The following is a 14,219-nucleotide window of genomic DNA, read 5'->3' as shown; positions in this document are numbered from 1 at the left end:
ATGGTGTAGAGAGGAGGGGTTTAGATTCATTAGGAATTGGGGAAGCTTTTGGGATAGGGGGAGCCTATACAGGACGGATGGGCTCCACCTAAACCAAAGTGGAACCAGACTGCTGGCACTAAACATTAAAAGGTTGCAGAGCAGTTTTTAAACTAGGAGATGGGGGAAAGCCGACTGCTGCAGAGGAGCATGTGGATCGGACAGAGACTTCTCTTAGAAGAGAGTCTATTGATACAGATTCTCTAGGTTCTAGTCAGGAACAGAGAATGGAAGAGGATAATGTAAGGGCCAGATGAGATGAGAAACATTCACATAAAGAATCGGACACATCAGAAAAGGGCAGATAAATAAACAGTGACAAGTTTTTAAAGTGCTTGTACACAAATGCTAGAAGTCTAAATAAGATGGGTGAACTAGAGTGCCTCGTGATAAAGGAGGATATTGATATAATAGGCATCACAGAAACCTGGTGGACTGAGGGCAATGAATGGGACACAATCATTCCAGGCTACAAAATATATCGGAAGGACAGAACAGGTCGTGCGGGGGGGGGGGGGGGAATGGCACTATATGTGAAAGAAAACATAGAATCAAATGAAGTAAAAATCTTAAGTGAATCCACATGTTCCATAGAATCTCTATGGATAGTAATTCCACGTTCTAATAAGAATATAACATTAGGGATTTATTATTGACCACCTGACCAGGACCGTGATAGTGATGATGAAATGCTAAGGGAAATTAGAGAGGCTATCACAATTAAAAACTCAATAATAGTGGTGGATTTTAATTATCCCCATATTGATTGGGAACATGTCACCTCAGGACGAAATGCAGAGACAAAATTTCTCGATACTTTAAATGACTGCTTCTTGGAGCAGCAGGTACGGGAGCCCACAAGGGGAGAGGCAATTCTAGATTTAGTCCTGAGTGGAGCGCAGGAGCTGGTCCACGAGGTAACTATAACAGGACCGCTTGGAAAGAGTGACCATAATATAACAACATTTAACATCCCTGTGGTGGGAAGAACATCTCAATTACCCAACACTGTGGCATTTAATTTCAAAACGGGGAACTATGCAAAAATGAGGGGGTTAGTTAAACAGAAACTAAAAGGTACAGTGACTAAAGTGAAATCCCTGAAAGCTGCATGGGCGCTTTTTAAAGACATCATAATAGAGGCCCAACTTAAATGTATACCCCAAATTAAGAAACACGGTAAAAGAACTAAAAAAGAGCCACCGTGGCATAACAACCATGTAAAAGAAGTAGTGAGAGATAAAAAGACTTCCTTTAAAAAGTGGAAGTCAAATCCTAGTGAGGCAAATAGAAAGGTGCATAAACACTGCCAAATTAAGTGTAAAAATGTAATAAGAAAAGCCAAAGAGGAGTTTGAAGAACGGCTAGCCCAAAACTCAAAAGGTAATAACAAAATGGTTTTTAAGTACATCAGCAGCAGGAAGCCTGCTAAACAACCAGTGGGGCCCCTCGATGATCGAGACAGAAAAGGAGCACTTAAAGACGATAAAGTCATTGTGGAGAAACTAAACTAATCCTTTGCTTCAGTCTTCACGGCTGAGGATGTTAGGGAGATTCCCAAACTTGAGCCGGCTTTTGTAAGTGACAAATCTGAGGAACAGTCACAGATTGAAGTGTCACTAGAGGAGGTTTTGGAATTAATTGATAAACTTAACATTAACAAGTCACGGGACCAGATGGCATTCACCCAAGAGTTCTGAAAGAACTCAAATGTGAAGTTGCGGAACTATTAACAAGGGTTTGTAACCTGTCCTTTAAATCGGCTTCTGTACCCAATGACTGGAAGATAGCAAATGTAACATCAATGTTTAAAATGGGCTCTAGAGGTGATCCCGGCAACTACAGACTGGTAAGTCTAACGTCAGTACCGGGCAAATTAGTTGAAACAATAGTAAAGAATAAAATTGATAGACACATAGAAGAACATAAATTGTTGAGCAAAAGTCAACATGGTTTCTGTAAAGGGAAATCGTGTCTTACTAATCTATTAGAATTCTTTGAAGGGGTCAACAAACATTTGGACAAGGGGGATCCAGTGGACATAGTGTACTTAGATTTCCAGAAAACCTTTGACAAGGTCCCTCACCAAAGGCTCTTATGTAAATTAGGTTGTTCTAGGATAAAAGGGAAGGTCCTTTCATGGACTGAGAACTGGTTAAAAGACAGGGAACAAAGGGTAGGAATTAATGGTAAATTCTCAGAATGGAGAGGGGTAACTAGTGGTGTTCTCCAAGGGTCAGTCCTAGGACCAATCCTATTCAAGTTATTCATAAATGATCTGGAGAAAGGGGTAAAAAGTGAGGCGACAAAGTTTGAAGATGGTACTAAACTGCTCAAGATAGTTAAGACCAAAGCAGACTGTGAAGAACTTCAAACAATCTCTTACAAAACTAAGTGATTGGGCAACAAAATGGCAAATGAAATTTAATGTGGATAAATGTAAAGTAATGCACGTTGGAAAAAATAACCCCAACTATACATACAATATGATGGGGGCTAATTTAACTACAACTAATCAGGAAAAAGATCTTGGAGTCCTTGTGGATAGTTCTCTGAAGATGTCCACGCAGTGTGCAGAGGAGGTCAAAAAAGCAAACAGGATGTTAGGAATAATTAAAAAGGGGATAGAGAATAAGATGGAGAATATATTATTGCCCTTATATAAATCGATGGTACGCCCACATCTTGAATACTGCGTACAGATGTGGTCTCATCTCAAAAAAGATATACTGGCATTAGAAAAGGTTCAGAGAAGGGCAACTAAAATGATTAGGGGTTTGGAAAGGGTCCCATATGTGGTGAGATTAAAGAGGTTAGGACTTTTCAGCTTGGAAAAGAGGAGACTAAGGGGGGATATGATAGAGGTATATAAAATTATGAGTGATGTGGAGAAAGTGAGTAAGGAAAAGTTATTTACTTGTTTCCATAATACAAGAACTAGGAGTCACCAAATGAAATTAATAGGCAGCAGGTTTAAAACAAATAAAAGGAAGTTCTTCTTCACACAGCACACGGTCAACTTGTGGAACTCCTTGCCTGAGGAGGTTGTGAAGGCTAGGACTATAACAGCGTTTAAAAGAGAACTGGATAAATTCATGGTGGTGAAGTCCATTAATGGCTATTAGCCACGATGGGTAAGGAATGGTGTCCCTAGACTGTTTGTCAGAGGGTGGAAATGGATGGCAGGAGAGAGATCACTTGATCATTACCTGTTAGGTTCGCTCCCTTTGGGGTACCTGGCAGTGGCCACTGTCGGTAGACAGGATGCTGGGCGAGATGGACCTTGGTCTGACCCATTACGGTCGTTCTTATGTTCACCATTATAAATGCTGGATGCAAAGTGGGGTTTGGGGTGGAGGCTAACAGCTCGTAACCACCCATGTAATAACCCTGAGACCCCCTGCGGGGTCCTGACCCCCAGTTTGAGAACCCCTGATGGCCAGCAGGAAGCAGACCCCAGTTCTAGCATCTGCACCTATGTAGGCCACACCATTACATCATGCTCCAGTATAATAATTTAGATGGCCATCTCTTCACACCACGTCATGGAGCCACTGCAGCTATGGGAGAATTCTGGCTGGGGAATGAGCCAATCAAAGTCCTCCTGGAGTAGAAGTATACGCAGGGCCAATCAGAGGGGGGTCCAGGAGGGCCACTTGGCCTGGGCCTCAAGCTCAAAGGGGGCCTCAAATTTTGACACTTGTTAATTATTTGGCATTTGATAAGTTTCGCAACTTGTTTTTATGCACACAAAAGCTAGATTTTTCCTCAATAATTAGTGCATTTGCACAGAAAAAGGCTAGAAAAGCATTTGTTAAATAAAAAAATATTAAAATTATGTCTCACTCTTTTTTTGGTGCCTTGTTTTGTTTTCATGTGTTGTCATTTTTTATTTTTATTATGGCTAGGGGCCACAAAAGCTGGAAGTGGCCCGGGCCTGAGTATTCTGTTTCTCTATCTCCATGTACCCAGGGGGAAAGGAGAACATGTATACTGGCAATGTGCAATTCCATTTCCCATTATATTGCACTAATTGGCTTTATTGTCAGTTCTATTTACACCTCACTATAGATTTTGACAGCACTTTGCCTAATGCAGTGTCAGCTGGAATATAGTTTTTTTGTTGTTGTTTTGATTTGTTTTTGCTACATAAAATATTTGATTGCACAATCAATTGGTGTGAGTACCTGGGAAACAGACACATGAAATTCAAGGTAAAGTTTTTAATAAAGTCAGATTAACAAACGACAAATTGATATGCATAATTCACATGTACAATACAGGTCAATCACGTAACTCCACAGTAGCACAATTCCACGGGCATTTTCTCCCTGCAAAGCAAGGATATGGGCACACAAAGATCCCTTGAATCCCTTGAAGATCCCTTGCTTCCCTCACTCACCTGGTCCCAGCCCCAGTTATCAGAGGCACTCTTTCTGGTTGCCTGTACCTTGCCTGTATGCCAGCAATGTTTTTGAACCACTTCTGGTGAAAGTTCTCCCCCTTATCCTCAAATATGCTATGCAGCATATAGCATGCCCCAATAACACAAATGACATTTTATACTCTGGCATCCAAATAGGTTTATAAGCAGCACCATTTTGCATTGTCAGCCAACTGCACATTCCACCACCATCCTATGATTGCTCAGTGTGTAATTAAAACTTCTTTTACCACATCCTTTCACATCTCTGGGTAAGGATAAAAGGGGTAAAAAACAAGGGTGATGTCATGATAGGGATCTATTACAGACCACCTAACTAGGAAGAAGAGGTGGATGAGGGTTGTTGTTTTTTTAACCAACTAACAAAATTATCCAAAGCACAGTACTTGGTGGTGATGGAGGACTTCAATTACCCAGACATCTGCTGGGAAAATAATCAGCAGGGCACAGATTATCCAACAAGTTCTTGGAATGTATTGGAGACAATTTTTTATTGGTGGAAAAAGCTACTGGAAGGAGGCTGCTCTAGATTTGATTTTGACAAATAGGGAAGAACTGGTTGAGAATTTGAAAGTGGAAGGCAACTTAGGTGAAAGTGATCATGAAATGGTACTGTTCATGATTCTAAGAAATGGTAGGAGAGAGAACAGCACAAAAAAGACAATGGATTTCAAGAAGGGCAGACTTTAGGAAAGGTAGATAAAATCCCATGGGAAGCAAGTCTAAGGAGAAAAACCAATTGAAGACAGTTGGCAGTTTTTCAAAGAGACATTATTAAGGGCACAAGAGAAAGCTATCCCACTGCATAGGAAAGATAGGAAGTATGGCAAGAGACCATGCTGGCTTAACCAGAAGATCTTCAATGATCTAAAATTCTAAAAAGAGTCCTACAAAAAGTAGAAACTCAGTCAAATTACAAAGAATGAATAGAAACAAATAACTCAAGTATGTAGGGACAAAATTAGAAAAGCCAAGGCACAAAATGAGATCAAGCTAGCTAGGGACATAAAAGGAAACAAGAAAACATTCTACAAATACATTAGAAGCAAGAGGAAGACCAAGGACAGAGTAGGCCCGTTACTCAATGCAGGGGGGAAGACGACAACAGAAAATGTGGAAATGGCAGAGGTGCTTAATGACTTATTTGTTTCGGTTTTCACCAAGAAGGTTGGTGGCAATTGGATGTCTAAAATAGTGAATGCCAGTGAAAATGAGGTAGGATCAGAGTCTAAAATAGGGAAAGAACAAGTCAAAAATTACTTTGACATGTTAGATGTCTTCAAATCACCAGGGCCTGATGAAATTCATCCTAGAATACTCAAGGAGCTGACTGAGGAGATATCTGAACCATTAGCAATTATCTTTGAAAAGTCATGGAATATGAGAGACATTCCAGAAGACTGGAAAAGGGCAAATATAGTGCCCATATATAAAAAGGGAAATAAGGACAACCCAGGGGATTACAGACCAGTCAGCTTGATTTCTGTACCCGGAAAGATAAGGGAGCAAATAATTAAGCAATCAATTTGCAAACACCTAGAAGATAATAAGGGGATAAATAACAGTCAGCAGGGATTTGTCAAGAACAAATGGTGTCAAACCAACCTGACAGCTTTCTTTGACAGGGTAACAAGCCTTGTGGATGGGGGGGAAGCGGTAGATGTAGTATATCTTGACTTTACTAAGGCTTTTGATACTGTTTTGCATGACCGTCTCATAAACAAACTAGGGAAATACAACCTAGATGGAACTACTATAAGGTGGGTGCATCAGTGATTCACAGTCATGCTGGAAGGGCATAACGAGTGGGATCGGTTCTGGGTCCGGTTCTGTTCAATATCTTCATCAATGATTTAGAAAATGGCATAGAGAGTACACTTATAATGTTTGCGGACGATACAAAGCTGGGAGGGGTTGCTTTGGAAGACAGGATTAAAATTCAAAATGATCTGGACAAACTGGAGAAATGGTCTAAAGTAAATAGGATGAAATTCAATAAGGACAAATGCAAAGTACTCCACTTAGGAAGGAACAATTAGTTGCACACATACAAAATGGTAAATGACTGCCTACGAAGGAGTACTGCAGAAAAGGATCTGGGGGTCATAGTGGATCACAAGCTACATATGAGTCAACAGTGTAATGCTGTTGCAAAAAAAGCAAACATTATTCTGGGATGTATTAGCAGGAGTATTGTAAGCAAGAGATGAGAAGTAATTCTTCCACTCTACTCCACACTGATTAGGCCTCAACTGGAGTACTGTGTCCAGTTCTGGGTGCCACATTTCAGGAAGGATGTGGAGAAATTGGCGACAGTCCAGAGAAGAGCAACAAAAATGATTAAAGGTCTAGAAAACATGACTTATGAGGGAAGATTGAAAAAATTGGGTTTGTTTAGTCTGGAGAAGAGAAGACAGAGAGGGGACATGATAGCAGTTTTCAAATACATAAAAGGTTGTTACAAGGAGGGGGGGAGAAAAATTGTTCTTCTTAACCTCTGAGGATAGGACAAGAAGCAATGGGCTTAAATTGCAGTAAGGGCATTTTAGGTTGAACATTAGGAAAAACTTCCTAACTGTCAGAGTGGTTAAGCATTGGAATAAATTGCCTAGGGAGGCAGTGGAATCTCCATCATTGGGGATTTTTAAAAGCAGGTTGGACAAACACCTGTCAGGGATGGTCTAGATAATACTTAGTCCTGCCTTGAGTGCAGGGGACTGGACTAGATGACCTCTCGAGGTCCCTTCCAGTTCTATGATTCTATGATCTAGGTAGGGCTTCATAAGCCAGGACAGCAGAGAATAGACTGGGTCTCCTAAAATAACTTGGCATAAAAACACCACATTCATAATTGTTATTGGGAAGGAATAACGTTCCTTGTTATCCAAATACGTAAACACCAGACCTCAAGAATCCCCTGGCATCATACATTGCATCTGTATCCCATGTTGGCATGGATGAACCTCCCTCTGTGTTCAACCAAGGCCCGCATAATGAGCGAGTAAGTATCCTTTCCAGCTGACACCGATGTGCATCTTGTGGGGGCAGCTAATGTGCATATGTGCCATCAATGGCCCCAGCACAGTTCTGGTGCCTCTTTCTCTCAAAGCCAGTTATTTTGGGAACATTAGCAATCTTCACCACTCTTAGGTAAATCACAGCAATAACTGCCTCACAAACCTCCATCACTACAGCACCAGCAATTGACTGACGAATGTCAAATTGGTTAGCCACCAACCGATTGCCGTCTAAGGTAGACTGCTTCCAGATAGCAATAGCTACCTGCTTCTGGGGAAATGTATGGCCTCTCTCATTTGCATGCTTTGGCACTGAAGGGTCAGGGCAAGCTCCTCACATAGTTTCATGAAGGTGTCCATCATCAGAAGTTCTGGAGCCACAGCCCCTTATCCCAGGTCAGAATGACAATGTAGTCCCATTCTGTGCTTCTGCTCCTACTCCAGAATCATAGGTCAGCATAGTGGGATTGCAGCTATTAAAACTGCATCAGCTGTCTCCACTCCACCACATGTGCATGCAGCCTGTATGATCTCACCAAGTCACACACTGCCACCTTCTCAAGGCAACAAGCTGCCTCATCAGGGGATGTGGAGGAAGTATTGAATAGAGGCACAGGTGTTCTTCTGATCTGATGGGAAATAAACCTCCCTTGTAAGGTCCAACCTCCACTGGTTGCTGGGTACTATCTACAACTACAGAAAGATATTTTCTGTCCAACATTAGGAAAACATTTAAATGAGAATTTAAATGCTCAAATTGTAAACTGAGCTCATCTATATTTATTATATGTCCCAATGGATTTACACCCTTTGACCCATCCACCTGTATGCAGGGCTGGAAAGAACACCCATTGCTCAAAAGATCTAATCCAAACAACTGCAGGCTTCCAGTCTTCAAAACTGTGAGATATTTATTCCAGGGCCGTTTCTAAAGCAGTTTTAGACTTTAACTAGAAAAGGTAGTGCACCTATAGAGTGTAACACTTATATGGAAAGAAAAAAGAAAAAAAAATTTAATCAGGCAGTCCCTTTTCATGTGCTTTTTTATGTGAGTAGGGTATCTGGTAGAGTCATTTTCTAGCAGAATACAGGCTTTGAAAATGGTTTATATTTTCATGCTATATATCTTAAACTTGACGGATTGCATGATTTCATTCACTACATTCTTAATCAGTTTAAATAGTCTCTTCGGGTACCTCTTATCCATTCTATTTGATTATGTCATTTGATTCAAGGGATTTCAGCACTAAATTCTCATGAGTGTACATTCCTGACATTCTTTAGTTATTATTCGTGCATTGCAAATTCTGGAAGAATGGAAAGAGATTGTACTGTTCAAACACAAAATGCACTAAATCCAGTATTTAGAAAATCAAACTGATAGGTACCACATAATTAATGTTAATGAGACTATGCTCATTTACATAGTCAATCTGATCCAATAAAACAAATTACTCCAGCTATTCTATTCATTTACCATAGTAGCGATTTTTAAATATACACTTCTACTGTAATTTTAACATTTTGAAAAGGACAAATATCAAAATGCATGAAAAAACAGAGGGCAAAAAGCTGTTAAACATGAATACAATGTGTAGCCTAAACTGATTCATCTCCTAGAATTAATAATTAAGTGTTCCTGGTGATATGCTTTTAGCTGATAATTTATTTTCAACAAATGTATGGGTCTAGGAATCACTTCAAATGAGTTGCTCCAACTTATATAAAACGTAAAGACAGTCAGATGGTGGGGGGGGGGGACAAGTGTTGGAGAAACTGTGTAAAAGTGATTCTATGCATACACGGCAGATGTCAAATTATTGAAGATTAATGGGATATGATAACCAAATATTACAAACTATTGGACATTTATTTCCAAATCATCCATTCGTAATACTCCTGGGGATTCCTAGTGAAACTGGTCGCAGTCAAAAAGATGAAGAACTGATCTTTCATCTGGTAGGAGCCATTAGTTTATTGATAGTGTCTCGCCGGAGACGAAAAATTTCCCCAAATTAAAGGAATAATTTCAAATAATATGAAACATAGATTCATAGATTCTAGAAAAGAAGTGATCCGGGTAACTACAGGCCTGTTAGTTTAACATCTGTAGTGTGCAAGGTGCTGGAGAAAATTCTGGAAGAGAAAGTAGTTGAGGACCTCGAGGTTAATGGCAAGTGCGATAAATTACAACATGGTTTTACGAAGGGCAGATCATGCCAAACGAATCTGATCTCCTTCTTCGAGAAAGTAACGGATTTATTAGATAAGGGAAATGCGGTGGACCTAATATACCTGGATTTCAGTAAAGCGTTTGATACTGTACCCCATGAGGAATTATTGGTTAAACTGGAAAAGATGGGGATCCATATGAAAATTCAGAGGTGGATAAGGAATTGGTTAATGGGGAGAATGCAGCGGGTGGTATTGAAGGGTGAACTGTCAAGTTGGAGGGAGGTTACCAGTGGAGTTCCTCAGGGTTCGGTTTTGGACCCATTTTATTTAATCTATTTATAACTGACCTCGGAACCGATTGTAGGAGTGGACTGATAAAGTTTGCAGATGATACAAAGGTGGGAGGCGTTGCCAATTCGGAAGAGGATAGGGATATTCTGCAGGGAGACTTGAATGAGCTTGTGAATTGGAGTATCAGAAATAGGATGAAATTTAATAGTGAAAAGTGTAAGGTGATGCACTTGGGGATGACTAACAATAATTTTAGCTACAAGCTGGGGACGCATTGGTTAGAAGTAACGGAAGAGGAGAAGGACCTAGGGGTTCTAGTAGACCGTAGGATGACTATGAGTCGACAATGTGACGTGGCGGTGAAAAAAGCCAATGCGGTCTTGGGATGCATTAGGCGAGGTATATCTAGTAGGGATAAGGAGGTGCTGCTTCCGTTGTATAAGGCGCTGGTGAGACCTCATTTGGAGTACTGTGTGCAGTTCTGGTCTCCCATGTTTAAAAAAGATGAACTTAAATTGGAACGGGTGCAGAGAAGGGCCACTAGGATGATCAGAGGAATGGAAAACCTGTCGTATGAAAGGAGACTGGAGGAGCTCGGGTTGTTTAGTCTGACAAAACGAAGGTTGAGGGGGGATATGATTGCTCTTTTTAAATATATCAGAGGGATAAATACAAGGGAGGGAGAGGAATTATTCCAGCTTAGTACTAATGTGGACACGAGAACAAATGGATATAAACTGGCCGTGGGGAAGTTTAGGCTTGAAATTAGACGAAGGTTTCTGACCGTCAGAGGGGTGAAATATTGGAATGGCCTTCCGAGGGAAACGGTGGGAGCGAGGGACCTGTCTGGTTTTAAGACTAAGTTAGACAAGTTTATGGAGGGAATGGTTTAACGGTAAAACATATTAGCTGAGGAATATCAAGCAATGGTAGGTAAACAGTATAATGGCTAACAAGGGTAAGGCTGGAGACTCTTGCCTACATGCTCGGGGTCTTACTGATCGCCATATTTGGGGTCGGGAAGGAATTTTCCTCCAGGTAGATTGGCTGAGGCCCTGGAGGTTTTTGCCTTCCTCCGCAGCATGGGGCAGGGATCTCTAGCAGGAGGGTTCTCTGCCAATTGAAGTCACTAAGACACAGGAGTTGGGGACTTCATCAGCAGAGTCAAGGAAGGGTAGGGACGGTTTTGTGGCCTGCAGCATGCAGGGGGTCAGACCAGATGATCATAATGGTCCCTTCTGACTGTAGAGTCTATGAGTCTATGAGACTGGAAGGGACCTCGAGAGGTCATCGAGTCCAGTCCCCTGCTTTCATGGCAGGACCAAATACTGTCTAGAAATCCCTTACAGACATTTATCTAACTTACTCTTAAATATCTCCAGAGATGGAGATTCCACAACCTCCCTAGGCAATTTATTCCAGTGTTTAACCACCCTGACAGTTAGGAACTTTTTCCTAATGTCCAACTTAAACCTCCCTTGCTGCAGTTTAAGCCCATTGCTTCTTGTTCTATCCTTAGAGGCTAAGATGAACAAGTTTTCTCCCTCCTCCTTATGACACCCTTTTAAATACCTGAAAACTGTTATGTCCCCTCTCAGTCTTCTCTTTTCCAAACTAAACAAACCCAATTCTTTCAGCCTTCCTTCATAGGTCATGTTCTCTAGACCTTTAATCATTCTAGTTGCTCTTCTCTGGACCCTCTCCAATTTCTCCCCATCTTTCTTGAAATGCGGTGCCCAGAACTGGACACAATACTCCAGTTGAGGCCTAACCAGCGCAGAATAGAGCGGAAGAATGACTTCTCGTGTCTTGCTCACAACACACCTGTTAATGCATCCCAGAATCATGTTTGCTTTTTTTGCAACAGCATCAAACTGTTGACTCATATTTAGCTTGTGGTCCACTATAACCCCTAGATCCCTTTCTGCCGTACTCCTTCCTAGACTGTTTCTTCCCATTCTGTATGTGTGAAACTGATTGTTCCTTCCTAAGTGGAGCACTTTGCATTTGACTTTATTAAACTTCATCCTCTAGGGTGACCAGATGTCCCGATTTTATAGGGACAGTCCCGATTTTTGGGTCTTTTTCTTATATAGGCTCCTATTACCCCCCATCCCCTGTCCTGATTTGGGCTGTAGTCCACGAAAGCTTATGCTCTAATAAATTTGTTAGTCTCTAAAGGTGCCACAAGTACTCCTGTTCTTCTTTTTGCGGATACAGACTAACACGGCTGCTACTCTGAAACCTATTCACATACAGTCAATTAATTTGTGAGGGAAAGGGCCATTGGGATTTAGGAAGCAGTCCAAACCAAACAAAATAAAAAGGAGTTTTACCAGCCTTCCTTTAATTGCTTTTAAAGCCTTCAGATTCTGGCATCAGACTTCCTGACGGATACTGTCCTATAACTCTACAGCTATTCAGGTAATGCCATCTCAATTCTCTCTGAGACAAATTAAGACAAAAATAAAGGTGAAGTAATTATCTATTCAAACAATATGGAGAGACTACCTTAGGCAGGAATTCTTGTGTATTGTGAAGTACTTGTCAGAGGAAAAACTGAAGAGAAGAGTATTAACTAAAAGGGCACTCAAATCACTGACCCTTCTCACAGAATAATTGCCACAAGAGAGGCCACTTTAACAGAAATAGGAAAACGGATGCTGGAGCCACCAGTTCAAAAAGGCTACCCCCATCAATTATTCCAGGACTAGATTTAACTTCCAGCTGGCAATAGGGGTCTTGACAGGAGACAAAACATCGCTACTGTTTTAATAAATCTGGCAACATGAAACTGTGAAGCAAGACTATTTCCCAAAAAATACTCAAATGACTCTCAAGGCTGACACATGGATCTCAAATGTGCTGAGGCCAAGTACTAGGACTGAATCCATCAAAAAAAAAATTATCCCAGGTCCTGACTGAAGTTAACTTTGAATTAAGACCATGTTTAAAGCACCCAGGATCTGAAGACTTTCCAAATATGATAATAGCTCTGATGTATTGTCCTTCCTGCACTGAATGAGGGTATCTACCATTTGTTCCAAATAGCCAAATCTAGAAGATTTATCCTCTCAAGTTCCAGTCTGGCAAATGAAATATGTCTGGATCTTGGCTGCATAAAGGACCCAGCCTCAGAAAATCTTTGATAAAGAGAACCTCCCAGAGAAAAGGACACCAAACATTTCCTTCTGATATAAAAACTAGTCTGAGCTGACAGAAAGGACCTATTAGAAGTATGCTGGCCTTATCCTCCTCAGTCTTCTTGGCCATTCAAGTTAAAAGCAAGAAAGGAAAGACAGCATATATCAGATGGTCTGACCAGTTAAATCAGAAGATATTTTGTCCTCCATACTTGCCTTTCACAATATCTGGGGCAACAGACATTCATATCTCCGTTTGTATTGGAGACAAATCAATTTGGAGAGTTCCCTACGCCAAGTAATTTTTTTGAAACACCTTGCTATTTGAATCCTCTACTGGAGGCATCGTTTGACAATTCAACCAGTTGATTCGAATGTTGAACATATGGAACTAAAATTATGACTTCTGCCCAGATGAGAATTTTAAGGGATTCCATTCTCAACAGTAAACTGAATGTTCACTTCCCCTGCTGGTAAGATACAGTCTGACCATACAATTACAGTATCAGGAAAAATAAAGAGTTTGAGAAAGGGATGAGAAATTTCATGGCATTCTCAATTACTTTCAATTTCTGCCAAATGATGTTATTTTTGCATTCTGAATGAGAGACTGCTTCAATTACAGCCATCTCAGATACAGTCCTCCATTCTGCAGGCGTGACCTGCATTCTTTGTTCCTATATAAATGACCTTGCATTTAGCTCTATTAAGAATAATTTTGTTTGAACAGACCCAGCTTAACAAGTGATCCCAATTGATCTGTATGACTGTCCTGTCTTCACCTATCATTCTGCCAATCTGTGTCACCCTCAAATTCTATCAGCAATGATTTTATATCTACTTCCAGATCATAGAATCATAGAAGATTAGGGTTGGAAGAGACCTCAGGAGGTCATCTAGTCCAATCCCCTGCTCAAAGCAGGACCAACACCAACTAAATCATCCCAGCCAGGGCTTTGTCAAGCCGGGCCTTAAAAACCTTTAAGGATGGAAATTCCACCACCTCCCTAGGTAACCCATTCCAGTGCTTCACCACCCTCCTAGTGAAACAGTGTTTCCTAATATCCAATCTAGACCTCCCCCACTGCAACTTGAGACCATTGTTCCTTG

At 40.9% G+C, this 14,219-nt stretch overlaps 1 protein-coding gene across 14 annotated transcripts in view; it reads right to left on the bottom strand.

Annotated features, from left to right (window-relative positions):
- The window catches only part of DOCK3 (dedicator of cytokinesis 3), a 642,920-nt gene that overhangs the window by 596,199 nt on the left and 32,502 nt on the right, over positions 1-14,219 (bottom strand). The gene's annotated exons all lie outside the window — the stretch shown is intronic.

Source organism: Chrysemys picta, chromosome 7, assembly GCF_011386835.1.
Source record: "Chrysemys picta bellii isolate R12L10 chromosome 7, ASM1138683v2, whole genome shotgun sequence".
Lineage (NCBI taxonomy): Eukaryota > Metazoa > Chordata > Testudines > Emydidae > Chrysemys > Chrysemys picta.
Note: the sequence above shows the minus strand (reverse complement) of the source record. Positions and strands in the feature narration are given on the sequence as shown.